Genomic DNA, 22694 nt, shown 5'->3' on the forward strand with positions numbered 1-22694 from the left:
TACTAATACAATTAGCACTCTAATATGGGATGTTGGCATTGCAAGTGGCTGCTTAACCTGCTCTGCCCCAACACCAGCCACTGGTTCTCTTCATCCAGCATCTCCTGATTGTTCAGTGACAACCAGGCCCTTTTCTTTTCTGGTACCTCCTCTTAGCCTGTAGTAATCTCCCTGATGCTGGGCTCCTGCAGCACCCGATCGCATCCACATGGTCCATGATTTTGCATGGTGACCACAAACGTAGCAATGGACTCTCCTGCACACTCAATGCAAGCCCTGGAGACCACCCTATGCCTCTGTTTCCACAGGGCCCGGCACTGTGCAGACCAGGCAGTGGGTACATCCTGCACACACCACCGACTGGAGCATAGATGGATAACCGCCGCCACCAGTGTCCACCAAAAACCAGCCACAGAAGGATTTCCTCTGTGAACTCCGCGGGAGCAACCTGGTTCAGGTGCTGACACTTTCCCAACATGCATCTTGTGACCTTTGAATTCCTGGGAGCCACTAGAGGGTCATTTGCATTATTTATTTTACTTTAGAATATCACACCACTTACAAGGGGGTGTGGCTATTTTTCCTAATGGAAGTGGTTGCGGTTGCATCTGCCTGCCTGGACTGACCCCATCCCTTAGCCAGGGATCATTTATTGCACCACCGTCAGGTGAGCTCAAAGAGTTCTCCCTTCTGCTTTGTTTTACAAACAAGAGACAGTTCATTTGTGCCAAATATCTTTTCATAACCAATATGGGCTGCGGAGCTGCGCACGGCTGATAAGTCTCGCTTCCCTGCACTGAGGCTTGCTAATTAAGACCGCGGAATCACATTGCAGCCATTTGCATCCGTGGGTCTGCTTTCCTCTTAATATCTGCCTTGTGCACAGAGGTAAACACGCCAGGGATGGAGCTTCCCACCCCAAACAAAGGCAGGGCTCATGCGCCTGCAGAAATTAGCCTCCCGTGAATGCTTCATTACGGTTATCTGTGGCTTCTGGCTGTGCATGGCATGCGGCCCCCTCCCCCTCCCTGGACAAAAAACATGGGGAAGATTAATTGGGTGTTGGATGATCCTGGAGAGAAAGCAGCAAGGAGGTGATGCGAATCTCAGCGCAGCTCCTTCCAAGCTGCAGCCCAGCAGGTGTGGGCACGGGCCTGGGGATGCTGGGATGCCTGCTAAGGCTGGGATTCGGTGATTCGGTGACTTACACTTGGGCAACCTCCGGCTGGCCGGCCGCCTGGAGTGCCTTTTCTGTGGATGTGAAGGGCATTGGGAGGATTAGATGAAAGGCTGATGGAGAACCCTGCTGTGATTTTCAAAGCAAGGTGTTATTGTGTGTTATTTTCTGATTCAGTTCTTCAGGGGCCAGAGGCTTTCTGCCTGGTGACTGCTCAGATTCCAACCTGGACACACACAGAGCATCTCCAGACTCAGAACGGCACCTCTGACAGCTCTCCCACAGGCCACGTGTGTAAAGGTCCTTTGCTGTTTTCGCTGGGCTGCAGGGACCCTGGGCGGTAATTGCCACCCCTCTCCCCCATGCAATTAACATCCCGATTGGCTCCCTTTTCCTGGTGCGTGTGCTGGGGCAAGAGAAGAGTCTGGGCCATTTGTCACCCTGCTAAGATGTGACCACTGCCACCCTTGGAGAGACAGACAGGGGCCATTTGTGGTCTATAAACGGCCAAGGAGTCTGTGGCATGAGTTTAATAATTAGTTCACTCTCCAGGCCAGCTCTTGCCCTGATGAGATTCGGCTTTCCACAAGGGACTCTCTGAAGAACCCTCAGGCATGACGCGGTGACAGTGCCCCCTAGAGGACGTTCAGGGGAGGGGCAGGAGATAATCTGGGCCTCATCACCATCCCACCCAGAGGGCTGCCGACTTCTCCTTCCAAGGCTGGGGAGTCATCCCATATCCATGGATGTGCAAACTGCTGGTGCTGGCTGTTTCTTTTTCTTTTAATTTAAAATCCTTTTTTTTTTGCCTTTTTAACATGCAACACTTTTTTAAGGATTTACTTATTTGAAAGGCAGAGTGATAGAGACAGAAGGAGAGACTTAGAGAGAGGTCTTCCATCTGCTGGTTCATTCCCCACCCACATGGCCACACTGGCTGTGGCTAGGTCAGGATGGAGCCAGGAGCCTAGAACTCCATCCTGGTCTCCCATGTGGGTAGCAGGAATACTTGGGCCATCTTCTGCTGCTTTCCAGGCATATTAGTGGGAAGTTGGATCGGAAGTGGAGCACCTGGGACTCAAACTGGCACTCTGATACGGGCTGCTGGTGTCATAACCCAGCCCTCCTGAACACACTTTGGGCACCACCTCAGGCACCTGATGCTGTGTGGATTGAAGGACAGATGGGCAGGACATTAGGCTCCTCCCCAAGCAGCACCCAGCAGTGGTTTCCCCAAAGCTTCAAGGTGCTGAGTTACGATTTTGACTCACAAGAGCTCCACACTCTCAGCATCTCTACCTGATGCCCCATCCTATTGCTCCTCGGTAAATTCAAGCCCCTGGGAGGCGAGGTTGAGGGATGCAGATTTGTGAAGATGGATGGGTCCATTTGCTTGCTCTGCCAATAGAGCCCTCGGCATATGTGAGTCTTGAAGAGGAGTTCTCGCCTCTTAGAATGAAGCCTCCAAGAACTTCCAGAAACTTCCAAATTGCCAGAAACTTCCAAAACAGACAACATTAAGTAACTAGAAAACCAACAAAGTAACCAAAACATGGACAAAGAGGAAGAAGCTCCCTGTGAAGAATTCTCCAGTAGGAAAGAGAGAGAAGCAAACAAACAAATAAAAAAGAGGAGATCCTGGCTTTAAAAAAATGTAGAGATGAAAAGAACAACAGCAAAAAAATATCTTAAAATATCTTCATATATATTTTTGTGCATGGCTAGAAGCCTATTCAGAAAGAGATTAAAGGCTGAACAGATAGAGATGAAAAGAAATGTGCGGAAGCTCCAGGAGCCAGAGAATGCATGAGAGCATTAATGTGACAAGGACCAGGTGGACAAAGACAGCAGGGACAAAAAAGTCACCTTCAAGGCTCCCAAGCTAGGACGGAAGGAAGGTACGATGTCGAAGCAAGTTTATACGAATTGTTTAAAAAGCAGAGTGACAGAGAGGGAACAGAGAGAGAAAGAGCTCTTCCATTCCTTGGTTCACCCCTCAAGTGTTTGCAACAGCCAAGGCTGGGCCATGCCAAAGCCAGGAGCCCCAGCAACTCCCCTGGGTCTCCCACATGGGTGGCAGGAACGAAAATGCTTGAACCATCACTCACTGCCTTCCCAGGCACACACATGAGCAGGAAGCTGCATTGAAAACAGAGGAGCTGGTACTCAGACCAGCACTCTGATACCAGCACTCTGCCTCCCAAGTGTGACACAGTGCCTGCCCATATATTTTGTTTTAATTCAGAAACAAAAGCAAGAACAACAAATTAAATATGAGTTCCCAAACAGCAGTTGCAAATGGAGAATCCATGCATTTATGTTCAAAGAAAACCAATTAGAGACGTACAAGATAAAATAATGCAACCAAGGAAAGGGGTCACTTAACACTTATGTCAGAATTTATAATGAAATTATGAGAAGCCAGAAACCTTGGACCAATACTTGTAAGAAAATGAAAGATAAAGACTTCTTTAGGGGCAAGTGTTTGTTCTGCTGGTGAAGACTCCCATATCTGACATTGGAGTAGCTGGGTTTGAGTCCCGGCTCTGGCTCATGATTTCAGCTGCCTGCTAATAGGAGGCCCTGGGAGCTGGTGATGATGCTATAAGTAACCGGGTTCCCACCATGCAAGCGGGAGACCTGGACTGAGTTCCTGAGTGCTAGCTTCAGTCCCTTGGCCATTGTGGGCATTTGGGGAGTGAAACCAAGGATAGAATCTCTCTCTCCCTTTCTCCTTCCCTCCCTCCCTCCCGCCTTCCCTTCCTCTCATCTAAATGCACATTTCCAACAAGATTTCTTCAGGAAGAAGCTTAGCCAAGATAGATTATCCTTCACACACGCAGGTGGAGGGCTCCCATGAATGTGCTCAGTGAGCCCAAGAAGTGTGTCATGGGGGAGCCCCATCTCCATGGGGTGCTCTGGGTGACCCCAACAGAGCAGGTGTTTGTTTTTACTCACTGGTTCATCTCTGGTACTCAGAACGGCTCCTCCACATTGTGAACTCTCAACAGCATTTGTTGAATGAGCACACTTTGCAAATGGCAAGGAAGAAAGAAATTATAAAGCTGCTAGCACGAGAATTCTTTGTATTGCACAAAGGAAATGCAGAGGATTCGTTCTGATGGCTTTAAGTGGGGGACTTGAGAGGCAAAGATACTTGTGTGCTAAGTGTTCAGTGATAAATAGGCTCATCTGCATAGGTAAGCAAACAAGGATTGGCTCCTAGCTCATTGTGGAAAAGTGACAAGTCACAGAAAGCAGCCAGGACAACCCAACCAAAATAATGCAAGAAGTAAAAGAAGACAAGGAAATGTAGTCTCACAACAGTAAGGACTTTAAATTATGAACTGCATAAAAGTACTGAAAAGTACCAGAGTACACCGGAACATACAGACATAAGGTACATACAGGGGACTTACAGGAAAGTACCAAGGTGATGTCACACACAGCCGGTGTCTACCACCCAGGGACTGTTGATAGCTTCACTTGCCATGCATGCTCCAGATCCTCACCCTGAGAGTAAGGAAATGGAGCAAGCTAAATGTTCATCTGTGTCTGATTCTCTCTTTTCCAGATAAATGAGCACACAGAGTTGGAACGTTACACCCATGCAACTTTCTCTATAAAGTTCTACACATGTGGCATCAACGGACCATGTGCTACTTCTCATAAATTTAATTGTTAATAAGTAACTAGTAACTTAATAACAATTAAAATTAATTAATTTAATACAGTATCACGTTTCATTGTATGTTTTCCACTTGTTTGGGGGATAACAGTAAGTTTTTTATATTTACCCAAAAGGATGCATGGAACTCAGATTTCTGTGCTCTTTTTTTTTTTTTTTTTTTTTTTTTTTGACAGGCAGAGTGGATAGTGAGAGAGAGAGAGACAGAGAGAAAGGTCTTCCTTTTTGCCGTTGGTTTACCCTCCAATGGCCACTGCGGCCAGCACATCGTGCTGATCCAAAGCCAGGAGCCAGGTGCTTCTCCTGGTCTCCCATGTGGGTGCAGGGCCCAAGGACTTGGGCCATCCTCCACTGCCTTCCCGGGCCATAGCAGAGAGCTGGCCTGGAAGAGGGGCAACCGGGATAGAATCCAGTGCCCCAACCGGGACTAGAACCCGGTGTGCCGGCGCCACAAGGCAGAGGATTAGCCCGTTAAGCCACGGCGCCGGCCTGTGCTCGTCTTGCTGTGAGCATCCTGTTGGGTGTAGAGAGCAGTTGAATTTGGGGGTCCTCACAATTCAATCGTCTAGATAATACAAACGATTCCGCAACCACATTCTACATTTGTCTCCAGGGAGACACTGAGAAGAGGAAGTAATTCGTAGGAGCTTCTTCACCTTCTGAGTGCTGCAGTAGCCTCCAGATGGTGGCCACTTCCATCTCAATCAGAATGCCCCACCCTCACAGAGCACACTTGAACTTGTCAGCTCCTTCCTTGAGTATTGGCAGTGCAATCTCCTTGGGTATCAGTTTCCGTAGATTTACTGGTTGGTCGGCTCTCCTCTTATAAGTGTAAAAACTTTATGGTCTATTCTTTACTACTATTTTGAATATTCCCTTTGTTTATTAAGCTATTTCAAAACCCTAACAGCAGGGCCAGGACTGTGGCATAGCAAGCTAAGCCTCCACCTGCAGTGCCGGCCTCCCATTTGGGCACCTATTCTTGTCCTGGTTGCTAATCTTTCAATCCAGCTCTCTGCTTATGACCTGGGAAAGCAGTAGAAGATGGCTCAAGTCCTTGGGCCCCTACATCCAAGTGGGAAGACCCAGAAGAAGCTCCTGGCTCCTGGCTTCTGATCAGCCCAGCTCTGGCTGTTGAGGCCATTTGGGGAGTGAGCCAGTGGATGGAAGACCTCTCTGTCTGTCTGTAACTCTACCTCTCAAATAAATAAATAAATTCTTAAAAGAATAAAAGCTTGTTGACCTTTCAGTGTCCTAGATGGATTTTAGCAGGACATTGTCAACGTCTTTTTAAAAAAATACTGATAGTGGTGATTTTGCTTGGAAATACTTTATAGATTCATTTGAAGTGAATTTCCGTCTTTGCAACACCAAATTTCACAACATGGAGTATCTTTGTTTTTCTTTAGTTCTTGGAAAGGAAAGATGCAAAATATACAACTAGAAATTCTGAATGAAGCTGCACATGTGAAGATGCACACACATATGGCAAATATCAAATTAAGCACAGAAAAGCATTGGCACAGGAACCATTGTTTTGCAGGGGCACTTGGGATAATAAAGCTGCAATAAAATGTAGAAAAACAGACCAGGGCTTGACAAATACCATAATAAATCTCAAGTAGATTAAAACCTCATATTTTAGAGGTAAATTATGAAAAAGCAAGTAGGGTTCCAGGATAATATATTTCATACCAACTGTAAAGGGAAAGCGGTGGCTTCATTATTCTACTGACAGAATAAATCACCAAAGAAAATACGTACAATGGACAGTCATGGCTCTATACAATTTCTCAAAGAATGAAAAGCAGCCAAGTAATAATGGAAAATAAGTGGGAGAACTCATGACACATATCGTAACTATGGCAGGCAGACTGATAATCTCAACTACGCCACGCATGAGTCTTTTTGTTCCTAGTCTTGTTTTGCTCCTGAGATCCACTTTAACCAAACAGAGCACCGAGTCTCCTGTCTTCCTTCCAGAACCTGGCTTTGGTCATCATTGAGACCCTCAGCACTTGAGTCTGCTCTGAATGCTCCTTGTCCACCTAGGTGCCTGCTACACCTGCCCTTGGAGCCCTGGGTGGGGGTGGGGAGCATGCACTCCACTCTCAGTGCCTCTCGATTCTTCAATTCCCTCCACACGTTGGTTACCTCCCTCCCATCCATCTGTACCCCTGGGTTTACCATGTTGGCCCCGAAGGTGGCTATGGTCAGCAGAGTGGCCAGGAGATGGCACCTGGAGCTTTCTTGAAATGCTCAGGCCTCAACTAGACTGGAAAAGATCCTGTGCGTTACCAAGATCCCAGCTGAGTTTTCTTTACATTGAAGATGGAGGAGCAGTGGCCTACACCTCATTTGCCTCTTCTCTCAAAGCAGTGAATCTGGATGTCATTTCACAGGGCTTGTTGGGGACTGCAGGTCATCCCAGCCTCCCCATGTCAGAGCCTTCTTGGTCTCCCCACCCACCCTTAACTCAGTCCTTATGCTGGGCTGATGGCAGGGCTGGACCTGCAGCCTCTCCTAAGCTTCTCTGCATTGCCTGACCTCATACACCTCTGTTTTCTTGCCTCTGTTCATCCCCTGACTACTTCCAAGCAATCAAGACAGCTGGCATCTTGCATGGGCTAGAATAGAACAGCAAATAGGAAATGGTTGCATCTCTGTGTCTGTGCCATGGACTCAGGCACTCATTCTGTAAAGGGCTTCAGAGGATGGATGCCAGGGCTTGCGGGTCACCAGATCCCTGTGCTTGCCAGAAAAGGTGAACTCGATTGTATCACCAGGTTGTCCCTAAGCTAAGGATGAGAGAGACCCAACCTAACAAGAATGAGGTTGGGCATGTGTGAGATGGGTCCTTCTAGGACCTTGTGAGGTTCAAGTCCATGCACTTCCACTATAACCTCTGGTAGAAGACCAGGGATCTATGCAGAAGGAAAGATCTAGAACTTGTGGACACCATGTGGAAGCCCAGGTGGGGATGGTTGTGGCTGACTGTTGCAGAAGGAGCTTCTTGTATGCTCTTTTTGCACCATCTATAGCATTGATGGAGAGTGCAGAAAAAGGAACCTCGAGGTTTAGCTCGATTTGGACCATGTCATTCAATTAAGTGCATGTATTTGGAGTGGTCCAGAGCTTGCCATTTGGAATGGGGTGTTCTGAGAGTATGAGGCCACAGATGACTTCAGCAGTGATTGGCCAGATGTTTGCCAGGGCCGGGAAGGAACGCATTACAGACACACCATGTTTGTGCTTGGAGATCTAGCACGTCGGTCCGTAGTGTTCAGTGACCTCATTTCCCCAGAGAGCCCGCAGTGCTTCCTCGCGTCTTTGTTGGATATGAAATGGCTCTAACGTCAAAGCTCCTGCCTGGATGCAGGGACGGAATTAACAAGGACTGCAAAGGAAGCCCAGAGGACAGTCCCCTGTTCAACTCGGCTCTGCTGTAGTCACCTACATGTGTCACGCACAGGCATCAGGTTCATGGGCCCCCAGGCCAGCTCTGCTCAAAGGTAGGAGATGCTATAGCAGCCTTGGTCCATCTCCTGAGAAGGGCACTTCCCTCCTGCTCTGCTGGTGTGGGATAAAGTAGAACCCCACAGTGACCAGGGCCACACACTGGATATAGCCCCAGGCACTGCTACCACCTCACTCCACCCCTGCTGTGGCAGGTGTCTCCCTTGGTTCTTCTGTGGGCAGCAACCAGAGGCAGCTATGACACACCTACTACAGGTAAGGCCTGACCAATGGAGCTGCTGCAGACTCGTCAGTGTCTCAGGGGACCTGTGGCCTGCAGTCCTTGCTTGGGCCATTTTTTACTTACAGGATCCCTAGAGACTGAATGTTGCTCTCCTAAGCCCTCAGGAACTGGACCCCATGCCTTCTGCCTGGAGTTTTTAGGAATTGGTCATTTGCTTCCAGCTGTGTGACTTCTCACCTGTCTGGTAACCTTCCCTCGCTCCAGCTGTGGGGTTTCTACAGAAGACTCCCTGGAGCCAGGGGCTTGTTCTGGAGCAGCATTGGGTTCAGCTGGCTGTCCACACAGTTGTGGTGCTGAGTAACGTCCCTGTGGCCCAGCCCACTGTATGGGACAATTCCCTCATCAGTGGAGGGTGCAGAGTGATGATGAACTCCACAGCTTGGGGGCTGGCCTTGTGTCTCAGTGAGCTAAGCCACCTGCTATGCCAGCATTCCATAGGAGTGCTGGTTCAAGTCCTAACTGCTCCGCTTCTAATTCAGCTCCCTGTTAATGTGCCCGGGAGGGCAGTGGAGGATGGGTCAAGTACTTGCGCCCCTGCCACCTGCATGAAAGACCTGAATAGAGCTCTGGACTTCTAGCTTCAGCCTGGTCAGGCCTCAGCTGTCATGGCCACTTTGGGAGTGATCCAAAAGATGGAAGATTCCTCTCTCTCTCTCTCTCTCCCTCTCCCTCTCCCTCTCCCTCTCCCTCTCCCTCTCCCTCTCCCTCTCCCTTTTTCCCTCCCTCCCTCTGTCCCCATGTCTCTGTCTGTCTCTTTATCTCCCCCTCTCTTTTTCTATTACTCTGCCTTTCAAATAAATAAATCTTGTAAAAAAAATCCACAGTCCACCATCCCTTGGAGGAATGCATCCATGATCGATTCTGGAATCAGTCTTGGTGCCTGATTGGGTCAGTGACACCCAACCGTCGCTGGCTTTTCCTCCCCTATTTTCCTCTCCATCTTCCAGGATTCTGCTATGCAGGAGCCCCCACTCCAGTCCCTGCTCCCTTCCTAAGTCCTGCTCTCAGGCTCTGCCTTGGAGGAGTGCAGCAACCAAGGCATGGGTTACAAGAGGCCCCGCCTATGGTCTTCTGGCTGTAGAATCAGAGGTGGGAGTCTAGTTCAGGCTGCAAGAGGTCTGTCCAAGGAGCAGCAGGTAGCAGGTGTCCTCCCTGGGAGAGATTCAGCCAAGGAGGGAAGAAAGCTGAGCTACAGGGAGAAGCATAAGCAGGGGTGGTGGGTCGGGGGCCTGTGTGGACTCCTGGCTGTTGGTTGTGTCCTGTCTGAGCCCTGGGTTTCTGCTGCCCCCCTGAGGACTTGTAATGAGCATACATGGGGGCTCACTGGCTCTTGTCTTGGCTGACTTACAGAATAGCCAGGAAACATCTCTTGGTGGGCACTGCCCCCTGCCATCTGCCCCTCACATCAGCCACATTGACTGCCCAATGGGGCTGGGCCCGTTACCTCCTGCCTAGCCCTCCTGCCCCTCTGTGGGCTCCATTGCCCAGGACCCTCTCATCTGATCCCACCCCTCCTCCTCTTCTTGTGATTCACTCCTTGAGGCTCTGAGAGACAGCAGTAACTAGCAGAGACTCCTGGGAGGTGCCCGGTATTTTCAATCATACAAGATCAACATCAAATGACAATGATTGTTATTACGATCCTTGGATTCCCCCTGACTTGATTTCTGCCACCTCTCCTTCCTCACAGATCTCCTCTGTACTGTTGGGTAAATATGTTGCATTAAGGCTGTGTGGCTGCAGGTGTTGTGCTTAGCGATGCTGACACCTGTTCTGCACAGAGGCGTGGCTGGGTTTGATGTCTGGCTCCAGCTCCTGGCTCCAGTTTCCTGCTAATGTAGCCCCTGAGAGGTAGCAGGAATGGCTCAAGTAGTTGGGTCCTGCTACCCATATGGGAGTCTTGGACTGTGTTCCCAGTCCCTGGCTCCAAGCTGTTTTGGTTTTATGTCTATTGCAAGCGTTTTAAGAATGAACCAGAGGATGACAGCCTTATCTGTCTAGTCTGTCCCATTCTGTCTCATAAGAAGTAAGTAAGTAAGTAAGTAAGTAAGTAAATAAATAATTGAAAAGACTGTGTGTGGCTACAATTCCCCCTGGTGGTGAGGGAGCCCTGTGTTTTTTGCTCCTCCACCCTGGTGAAGACCACTGGGGTCTAGTCTATTTCTTTTCCTCCTCCATCTTCATATTTTCCTTGTTGTTTTTAATCCACTGAAATGAAAGCCAGGGGTCTGAACCCTGTCTCGTAAACAACCCCTTCTTTTGCCAGATTGACAGCAGCGCACAATGAGTGCAGAACATCAGAGATAATGGGTGATAAGAAGAGGCTTTAAAGATGGTCAGTGCCAGCTCCCGTGGTTTCCCATAGGGTGACCATAGGACTGAATTGAGAGTTCTCTAATGCAGGAGTGCCAATGGCCATGGCTGTGTGTCTGCTACAGGCACAGAGTCGAGAGCATCCTTCTCTCTGATGTCTGCTTCGTGACTATGACTGTTGCTACCACTTCTAGAACGTCGGCCTCCACCATACACTACAAGGGGCCCTTCTTGGCAAGTCTGCTAAGATCTTCCTCTCTCCAGACCCACTTCTGCTCCAATAGAAGACTTGGTCCCAATTGGGACTACACTTCTGATCTCTGGAACCCATTGGCGGAGGAGAGGAGGGACCACGCCTGCTGGGCTCTGAGCCAGAAACTGGCATTGCCCACTGTGCATGGTTCCCCACTAAGGCTTTGTGTGAAGGAGAAGAGCAGCAGTGTTTCTTGTCTTTCTGCTTTTCCGTCCTCTGTGATTGCACACTGGCATCTCCCCTTGTTCCACTGCTGAGCGTGCCTCATTCCAGGTGGGTGAAAAGAGGGGAGCAATGCCTTGTTGTACAGTTAGGTCTCTTCTGAGGCTCTCAGGGGCAGTATCTGGTTCCAGCCAGCATGTGTCAAATTAATTCTCTTTGATAATTTCCAGGGCATGTTTCCCCATGGGCCAGCTCATTATTCTGAGGATAGAAGTAATATGCAGGCCACTGCCAGAATGCTTTCATGACAATAAGTCAACTTTTGTCAGTCAGATCATCTCCCACTGGGCCAGTGGACATCTGCAGAGCCCTCACTGGCACCACCAAGCATCTCAGGACCCACTGCACTGCCCTGATCTCAATTCCAAGTCCTTGGCTTGATGCAGTGGATGAGCCATGGGTAGCAGGTTCTGCCAATGGCATTAGAGCCCCCCAGACATCCCAGTGGTCATCATCAGACAGTTCCTAACAGGATGGAGGCCCCCTGTATCTTTCTTTTCTTTTCCTTTTTTTTTTTTTGTAGGTTGGCTATTGTGTACAGTGTTGCAGAAAGCGTGAGAGTGTTTGGGGCCAATGTCAAGGCACAATGGGTTAAGCTACTACTTGTAATGTCCACATCTGGTGCCAGTTGGAGTCCCTGCTATTCTGCTTCTGGTGCAGATTCCTACTTGTGTGCCTGGGAAGCAGCAGATGATGGCTCAAGGGTTTGAGTTCCTGCTACCCATATAGGAGACTCGGGCAGAGTTCCTGGCTCCTGGCTTTAGCCCGGCCCACCTCCAGCTGCTGCAGCTATTTGAGGGAGTGAACCAGCAGATAGAAGACCAATCTCTCTCTCATCTTTCTGTCACTCTACATTTTAAATAAATAATTCCTCTTTAAAAAAAAAACAAAGTAAGTATTGGAGTGCGGACATCTCTTTGGCACGTTGACATACTGATCTCAATTGCTTTGTGTACATACCCAGCAGTGGGATTGTTGGATCATGTGGTCATTCTCTTTTTAGTTTTTGGAGAAGTCTCCACACTGCTGCCTTCTACATATCTTATTTATTTTTATTTTTATTTATTTCAGAGTGGGAGAGAGAGCGCACATGAGCTCCTATCCACTGCTCTATTCCCTAAGTACCCACAAAGGCTGGAACTGGGCTAGGAATTCCATCCAGGTGTCCTATGTGGGCGGCCAGGAACCCAGCTACGTGAGCTGCTGTCTCCTAGGGTCTGTCTTAGCAGGAAGCTGGAGTCAGGAGTGGAGCTGGGTGTGAAACCCAGATACTCAAAATACAGGACGCAGGCACCTTAACCAGTGTCTTAACTGCTAGGCCACATTCCTACCACACCATCCTTGTGCACCTTTCTTCCTTGGTCTCAAGGGAGTGTCTGACCCAAATGTGGGGTCAACCAGAAATTCTGCAGGCTAATACCTTAGGATAACCCTCACCTCACCTAATCTTGGGGAGGCACTGGCAGATAAAATCCTGGAGGAAGAATCTGAAGTGTGTCCAACAGTACCTCTTAGAAGGCCTGCAGTCCCTGGAGCCCCAGCTGGCTGCCCTGGGCCCCTCTCAGGGATGCACCCTTCCAAAGCCACCTTTCATTCTCTGAATTGCATCTTCTCTCCTGCTCGCATGTTTTCTGCAACCAATTTTTGTCTAACCATCTATGGTTAAGGGAACCCAAACCAAGACCCAAGGCAAAGAAAAAGGCTCCTCCTGGGATGCTCTGTGCCTCAGCTTCACAGTGATGACTGCTGCATGTTCCTGCTCATATTTGTCAAGAGTGGCTGGGATTTTAATGCTGTGTCTAGACCTCATCAAATTTTCCTGTGCACCTGGGGGCCATGTAAAAACAAAGATCCCTGGCTTCTAACGAGCTCCGAGGTTGTGCCAATGTTGCTGGCCCCTGGGCCACACGATGAGCATCAAAATCCTATAGGACTCCAAGTGCCAGCCTGTAACTCTGAAATGAACAGCTTTCCACGTTTCATCAGGCCAGAGGTGTCAGCAGCACAAAGACACCTCTTAGAAGTCAAGGAAGTGATCCCTGCCGGGGATCCTATTATTCCAGATTTCAAAGAGGCACAGCCGGCTGCCCTAACTTCAGAAATCAGTCAACTTTCCTGCGGTGCTCAGCCATCTTGCTTCCTTTCTCACTCCCTCTTTTAGTGCCTTCCCCATGACTGACAAGGTGCGTGAGCCACTGGCCGTTACCCTTAATGTCCTTGATCTCTGGTACAATCAACGAAGGCCAGTTATAGCAGTGCCCTTGGCTATTGTCACTTTAGGTCCTTTCACCTAGAAGAGATTCTCTCTCTTCTTTTTCCCCATCCAGCTGGCTTTTTGAATAGTCAGAGACAGTTATCATCCAAATGTTTTTGGCAAGAGTATTTCATAGGTGACACGGCCTCTTTTGTAATTGCGGATGTCAAGTGTTATCACTTGGTTCACTGGATGACAGCCAGATCACTCCAGTAAGTTTTCCCTGCAAATTAGGAGGTAATCGTGGGATTGCCCCACAACTCCTAATCTAATAGATCCGTTGTCTATTGTTGACCCATTCCCCAGTCAGTTACATCAGGGAGGGCTGCAGGAAGCTGGTTTTCCAAGTCTGTCATTTCTTCTTCTGGTGTTCTGCTAGGGAGAAGATTTTGTCCTTGGCAAGTAAGGATGAATAAAATATTTCTAAATAAGCATGATAAATGATTAGTGCTTCCTTTAGCATTTTGAATAAGGCTGCTCACCTCCAACAAGGGTGAGGGCATAGTTCCTAATTCTCTGTCCTCTGCCACTCCCACTACGGGCACATGCACTTTTATTTATTCAGTGCTCTGAGGTCAGTTCCAATAATTCTTCTTGATGTTTAAATTGTCCCAGATATGCCCAGTGGAGCTTCGTCCATTTTGAGCTATGATTTTTGGCATGCTTGATTCATTTTGCTGTCCCTGCGGTTCTGACAGAAGTCCATCCATGGCTCTCCTTGTGTCTTCCTGTCCCCACACTCAGCATCAGACACGTCCAGGTGGCACCGAGGTAGAACCTCCAGGATCTGGGCACAGAGGTACCTACTGCCAATTGGACACTGCTTTAAGACCTCATAATTTTTCCAATGAAAACGTTGCATTATAGAGCTTCTTCTGAACTTACCACAATTTTGTGTGGTTTCTCATTAACCTAAGGTCTTTTTTAAAATTTTTTAACTTTTATTTAATGAATATAAATTTCCAAAGTACAGCTTATGGATTACAATGGCTTCCCCCCCACCATAACTTCCCTCCCACCCGCAACCCTCCCCTCTCCCGCTCCCTCTCCCCTTCCATTCACATCAAGATTCATTTTCAATTCTCTTTATATACAGAAGATCAATTTAGTATATATTAAGTAAAGATTTCAACAGTTTGCACCCACACAGAAACACAAAGTGAAACATACTGTTTGAGTACTAGTTATAGCATTAAATCACAATGTATAGCACATTAAGGGCAGAGATCCCACATGAGGAGCAAGTGCACAGTGACTCCTGTTATTGACCCAACAAACTGACACTCTAGTTTATGACGCCAGTAACCACCCTAGGCTCCCATCATGAGTTGCCAAGTCTATGGAAGCCTTCCGAGTTCGCCAACTCTGATCATATTTAGACAAGGTCATAGTCAAAGTGGAAGTTCTCTCCTCCCTTCAGAGAAAGGCACCTCCCTCTTTTTTTTTTTTTAAGGGAAAGGGTTTATTGGGGAACACCCAACAGACCAGAAAGCTGATTCCAGCCAAGACTGGGAGAAAAGTCACTCATCTTTTGTAGGTAGAGGGGTTTGTCCGTAGAGAAATTTTGAACAATTATACAGCATTAAGTGGGGAAGAGGACCATCAGTACACACAGGTTGGGAGTAGAGCCATTGGTGGTAGAGTAGAGGTTATGATTACGAAGGAATGAGGCCCAAGTGCGCTAGACAGGGTCTAGAACATAGGACAGAGTCATTATTAGAGGAGCTAAGAAAGGTGCTAAGCTACAATTAAGTTTTCTGATTGAGAGGCAAATAGAATCTGATAGAAGGGGCTTGATAATAATCTGGTGGGCTTTAGGCCTTGTAAGTTAAGAGGCCCAGACCTATCTATCTCTTCATATGGGGTACATCCTAAGGGAGGTGTGAACCTTCTGGGGGAAGGCACTCTGTTGACTTTCATTACTTGGCTGGGCTGGGAGGAGAGCTGGCCAGGTAAAGACCAGTGGCATCTCGAACAAGAAATTTATAGTTCTACCTGCAATGTTGCTGACCCTACTTGGCCATCCCCTCAGCTGCGGTGGTAACTTTGGAAGTTGGGCTGAGTGAAGGCCTTTTCAGCTTAGAGCCAATAAGATCTGTGGTTCTGACCTGGGCATCCTTCGACTCCAGGGCAGGTCCATTTCCAGTGATCCAACTCTTGGCAGAGCTGCCAGGGCTCTTCACAAGCTGACTTCTGCTGAAGCCTAGGCTTACCACATTGAAAACCACTGCAGTAGACTGGCCTGTTGGGTCTCCTTGAGGTCAGATCACTGTACAAATCAGCCATTAATAGGCCTGCCACCCATTGCTTCTGATGCCTAGCTTTCTTTTCCTCCTGGTTTTTGTTAAAGCAGACAAGAGGATGCAAGTCAAGGGAGTACCCAAGTCCCATCTCTAATCTTTGGTGGCCTGAACTACACGTCTATAGTCACAGGCATGTTCTGTAGTAGTTTTTCTAAGGTAGACAATGCCCATGAGGAAAATTGTATTCTCACTTTAAAACTTTCTTTCCCTTTGGTCTGAAAGGGAGGTTTTTTCTACTTAATGTTTACTTTGCTGATGGCAAAGTAAATCTAGCTATGAAATTATAATTTAAGCTCTTATTTTGGCTATGCTATTACAGAAAAATGTTAGCCATCTCTTTTATAAGGTTTAAAGATTAAATTGTGTGTCCTACAGATTCCTTCATAATAGAATTAGTTTCCTACCTTGAAGAGAATAGAGAAATGAAAGAACAAGTTGAGCTTAGAATGGAGAAATGAGGGAGCAAGTCCTAGATCACTTGCTGACAATAGCAATATCACATGAATACTTAACAAACAGTTTCAACCATTAGATAACAACTTAAGAAAACATTTACCAGAAGGTCAATGCCTTCTATAAATTTTAAGAATCATGTATTTGGAAACACCTCTTAAATATCTAACATGGTGTAGTTTGTTTAACCAGTAAACTTAAGCACAACCATATAAGATGTTTTTAGTTTCTTTCTACCAACAAGTATAAAACATATGATGCAGAGATTCAGTTCACACAAATTAAAATGTATCTTTGATTAATTTTAGCAGCTTAAATTTATGGACAATCTTATCTATATGCCAATTAAAATAAAACTCTTAATAAAATTTTCCCATGTGGATACACAATATGTACACACATATAACCTAACATAATAGACCAATATAGCAATTTTAATAATAGCTTTTAAAGTCTTTAAACTCTTTTTGTAAATTGCCAATTGATTTGAATTGCTTTTTGTTTTTAGTAACCTCAGTTAACCATACTTTCTCTCAGTTAGTACTGTTAATACATTATTGGCTTCATCTGTTTACAGAGCCATCCCAAACTACTGAGTACAATAGAAGAGGCTGGAAAAAGTCCATAGGAACCTACAGGATGACAGCTAAACACAGAACCAACAACACTTTAGTTTTATGAGCAGCAAATCATATATGACTGTGGATGACAAGACTTTAAGTTGCCATGTTTAAAATTATAAACTCATCAACCAACAAGAGGCACTTGCTTCACAGTATTTTTGAAAGCACCTGTAGGATTTTACAAGTATTTAACCCTTTAGGCCTCTGGGGCTTTCTCATTAAGATAGCTATCATGTCTAGTAACACAATTAGGATAACATTTTAAATAAGGTAACACAAATTTTAGCCTGAGCTTTTTTCATTTCTGTTGGCATGGTATATCTTTTTCCAGCCTTTCACTTTCAGTCTGTATGCATCTTTGTTGGAAAGATGTGTTTCTTGTAAGTAGCAAATAGATGGGTTTTGTTCCTTGACCCAATCAGCCAATCTTTGTCTTTTAACTGGACAGTTCAAGCCATTAATGTTCAATGTGACTATTGATAAGTAGTAACTTTGCCCTGCCATTTGCCAAAGATATTTTCTAATATATGCTTTGAGCTTCCTGTGATCTTTTGCTGTGAGGTTTCCTTTCTTTACCTTCTTTCATATTGATGACCTTTTTTTCTGTGTTTCTGTGTATAACCCATCTTTAACCATTGTTTTGCAGGGCTCGATGAGTGGCGACAAATTCTTTCAATTTCTGTTTGCTATAAAAGGTCTTTATTTCACCTTCATTCACAAATGAGAGCTTTGCAGGATATAATATTCTGGGCTGGCAGTTTTTCTCTCTTAGTACCTGGGCTATATCTTGCCATTCCCTTCTAGCTTGTAGGGTTTCTGATGAGAAGTCTGCTGTGAGTCTAATTGGAGATCCTCTGAGAGTAATCTGATGTTTCTCTCTTGCACATTGTAGAATCTTTTCTTTATGTTTCACTGTGGTGAGTTTGATTACAACATGTCGTGGTGAGGATCTCTTTTGTTCATGTTTACTAGGGGTTCTATGAGCTTCCTGTACTAGGATGTCTCTGTCCTTCTCCAAACCTGGGAAGTTCTCTGCAAGTATCTCACTAAAAAGGCTTTCTAATCCTTTCTCCCTCTCCATGCCTCCAGGAACTCCTAGAACCCAAATTTTGGTTTTTTAAATAGTATCCTGTAGATTCCCAACAATATTTTTTAGATTTCTAATTTCCTCTTCTTTGCTTTGGTTTGCCTGTTTCCTTTCCTGTGCTCTGTCTTCTAAGTCCGATATTCTCTCTTCTGTTTCACTGACTCTGTTTTTAAGGCTCTCTAATGTGTTTGTCATTTGATCTATTGAGTTCTTCATTTCATTTTGACTTCTCTTCACTCTCACATTTTCCTGTTCTACTGGTTTCTGCATTTCATTTTGATTCCTCCTTAAGATTTCATTTTCTCAAAGGAGATTTTCTATCCTGTCCAGTAAGGAATCCCGTAGCTCAAGCATTTGTTTTTGAACACTTCTAATTATTCTTATCATAAATTTTTTGAAATCCGTATCTTGCATTTCTTCCATTTCATCATCTTCATAATCTTGGCTTGGGGTGTCTTGTTCATTTGGGGGTGTCATAATGTCTTCCTTGTTCTTGTTTCCTCGGTTTTTGCGTTTGTTGCTTGGCATTGTAAAGATATTATTTGGATTCTTCTTCCCTCACTGTGGTGTTTTTTCTTGTTATACTATGACTGTATTAAGTGGACTGTCTGCTTTTGAGGAGCCTTAGAGGCTTGAGATGGGTGTGGCATGAGAGTTCTGTTTGGTTCCTCAGGGTTAAGGGTGTGCCAAAGGTGACACTCCCAGGTTAGGCATGGTAAATCTCTCTCTCTTTCTTTTTTTGATTCAAAAGGGAAGTAATTCCACACAGCTGAGTGGAATTAGAGGTAGTTAGCAGGTGAATGATATGCCCACAGGATCCAGCAATTGGAAGCTCTTTCCCAAGGGCCACACAGGGTATCTGTGCTGCCTTCAGTGTGTCCTCAAATTCTCCTGCAGTCTCCCACTGGGTTGCCAAGGTTACCAAATTTTAGTGTCTCTGGAGAGTACTCACGTGAATTCTGTGAGTTATCTCCCCCACCATCTCTTTTTTCACAGTCTCAGTTTATTAGCACCACACATTCACTAGGTCCTAATCTCCTGTTATTTCACTCCCCCCCACCGAGTCAGGTTTTTCTTCTTGGCTAAGGGCCAGTGCAGACCTGAGGTCACCCTGTTTATGACGTATGTCCAAAATGGCGCCTGCTCTTTGTCTTGCTCGCCTTTGAGAGGTGAGTGGAGAGAGAGAAACTCGTGTCTGTAACGGTCACTTTTTTTTCCTCTCTCTTCTAGTTAGCCTGGTGAACTTTTCCCCACGGGGTTTCAAGCCTCGTTCTCTCAAGTCTCCTCTTTCCACTTGCCCGCCGGTGTCTTGGGCTATTGAGGTTCGGCTCACCTTGCGTTCCAGCGCTGGTGCGTTGATTCCGCGGCTGATGTCCTGAATCATGGGCTCCCACGCTCTCCACGCAGGTCCACTCTGCTGTTTCTTCCCCACTCTTCCTTGAACCTGCAGTATCTCCACTTTTATTAAACTGTCTCTTCCTGGACTATCAGTGTGCTCCCTTCCTATTCCGCCATCTTGCCACTCCTTCACCTAAGGTCTTGATTAATTACACACAATACTTGTAATATACCTTACTTCTATCAGAATTGCCACTAAGGAAAATCAGTCATTGAAGATGATGGTTTTCTTTGCAGTTCTTCTTGTTACTAGGATGTATTATGCAAAGATACACAATTAAAGGGCCATGTTTGAATTCACTTGAATTGATTTTTTTCTCTATGTTGTCATGTTTCTAATTTGATGTTTACTTGGGTTCTAATGTTGACATTTTTTCCCTTTTCTTTTTCTTTAGTTGATCTGTGATGCTTAATTTTATGTTTCAAATGTTCTTTATTATAATTATTGATTAACAGATTCAATACAGTTCATAGATACGATTCTAAGAATATCATGATATTCTCTTTCTCCTTCTTTTCCTCTCTCTTTTTTTTAGCTTTTGAGATAGCATCTTTTAAATTTATATTATAGTAAAAAGGCTTAATGCCTCACCAAATAAAATACTTAACAAGTAAAAAGCAAAAAGACCAAAGTTTAGTGGATATACAAAGTTTATAAGCAATAATTAAGTGCATGGCTCAAATGCTAAAACTATGGGAATGTGTACTCCAAGCACGTTGGCTTCCATTTCTCTTACCTGTACCCTGCTCTTTGTCTGCAGGTGACAGTTTGATGGTATTTTACTTACTCTTCCAGGGTTTATATCTGAAACAAAACAAAACCACGTCCACACATAAATCTATACATAGAATTCTATGTGTTTATAGTTCCCATTTATTTCATAGGAAATGCGGCATCTTATTTACACAGGTAATTATGCTTGGTTTTCTTTTTCCTTTTCACTTGACAATAAATCCTAAAGAATCCTCCTTACTGGACATGCTATACATAGAAGTTGTCATTATTTTTAATATTTATTTATTATTTGAGAAGCAAAGTTACAGACAGAAGGGGAGAGACAGGGAGAGTGAGAGAGATCTTGCATATGCTGATTTATTCCCAGAATGACCTCAATTCACAGAGCTGAGCCAGCTGAGACAGGCCAAACCCAGGGTTCCTGGAACTCCATCCTTGTCTCCCACACGGATGGCAGGGCCCTAAGCTCTTGGGCCATTCTCTGCTGTTTTCCCAGTTGCATTAGCCAGGAGCCGGAGCAAAAGTAGAGTGGCCAGGACTTGAACTGTTATGGGGAATGGCGGGGTTCTTGTCTTTGCGCAAGAAAGAATGCAGGCGTGAGACAGAGAGTAGTGGTAAGTAAAATAGCAAGGTATATTAGGAAAAGGACATCTGAAAGAACGGATAGGCACCTCTCCAGACAGAACCTGAGAGAGAGTGCCCAGTCACTCAGACTGGGGAGAGCGGGGTTACATGGTTGAGTGGAGAGAGTACACCTGGCCAGGCCAGGTGGGCTGCTCAGTAGAGAGGCAGAGGGCTGAGCGCACAGTCTGGTTAAGACCGGGGTTTTTAAGAGGATGGGCCTTGCTTTCCTGCCTCTGCTGCTCTTGGAAAAAAGGACTTTTTGGATGTAAATACGAAAAATTCCTATCTGAGTTTCCCCCCTGAAGTTATCAGACAGGAGGAAGCCTGGCTGGCACTGCCCCAGTTAGAAGAAGGATGAGCAGGATCCTCTGGAAGGTGGGGATCTGGGGCAGGATATTTGAAATGCAGATACTGGGCTGCATCTGGAAGACTATCAGGCAGAAGGGGTGGGGACCCCCACCTGGCAGGTTATTGGGATGACTTTGAGATGCGTATGCTGGACCTAGATGTCAACTCTTTAGGCCTTTGTCACACATATAAGCTCATATCTGACTTCCTACCTAACAGAACCAGCAGTGGCTTAACCAGTTGTCCCACAACACCAGTTCCTGTCATTATTTTTTAAACAGGTTCATGGTGATCCAGTGTGTAACTCCCCTACAGTTTTGTCAGGTAATCCCAGAAAGATGGTTGTTTGGGTTTTCCCCCCAATATTTTGGCAGGTAATAATGCCATGCTGAATTAGCTTGAGTGCATGTTATTCTGCATTTGTGCAAGAGTGTCTTTGGAGTGGAGTTCTGGAAGCGGGATTGCTGAGTAAGCAATGTGGAGACGCTGTTGGATTTTTCCCACTTCTCCCTAAGCATTAGGGGTCAATTTATCTTCTTTCCACAAATCACTGCTGGATGTGTTGTACTCTGCCTTGTGATGCAATGGCTAAGAGGAGGCACCTCAGTCCTGGTAGGGTTTTTGATTGTTTGCTATCTCCATGTTTAAAGTTTTTGTATCCATATCCCTAAGTTATATGTTTGCATTTTCCTGTTTTGTACAAAAACTATATTTGCATCATTAAAAAAAAGAATTTGGGATGGTCTTTTCTTTGTTTATGTACCAACATGATCAAATAACAGGTTTATCTGGCCCTTGATGTTTTAGTATAAACCATTATTTACCAACATTAGCCCTCGTTAGACTTTGGGGCTGACACTCTGTGAGTATGGTGGGAGTAAGTTGAAATATTCCTTACGTCATCTATGGAGATAATCTCTATAGCTTCCATGTCTTTCCTGTGGTCAGTTTGAGAAATAATATTTTTCCTAGGACATTACTTATTTCATCACATTTTTGATTTTTGTGTTTGTGTGAAGAGCTGGGTAAGACACTTCCCTTCAATTTTGATTTTTCTCTCCTTTAATTTCTCTGCTGCCATTTTTCATTTGGTTTATTTTGAAGGACTTCTGAAAATTTACCTGCTAAAAAAAACTAGGAAGTTTCAAGAAAGGTCAGTTAGTTTCTGGGAAACTGCAACTTAGCAGATAACAGGGAATAGCAGTTTGGAAACCCTCCTTGTGCAATGGTTAAGATAAGTAAAACTGATGTGTACTGAGATAAGCAGGAATGCTGTATACTAAGATAAGTGAAATTACTGTAAACAAAAACCCCCTTCCTCTCTATATTCACTTGCTTAAGATAATTTTGTGGTTTTTGCCTTTAAATACTGCCTGTAACCCTCGTCCAGTACCTCACTCTCTCAGGAGGGAGGGGTCCGTTTTGTGCAAAACGTAAATAAAGCCGCCTCTTGCA

Source organism: Lepus europaeus, chromosome 10 (genome assembly GCF_033115175.1).
Source record: "Lepus europaeus isolate LE1 chromosome 10, mLepTim1.pri, whole genome shotgun sequence".
Lineage (NCBI taxonomy): Eukaryota > Metazoa > Chordata > Mammalia > Lagomorpha > Leporidae > Lepus > Lepus europaeus.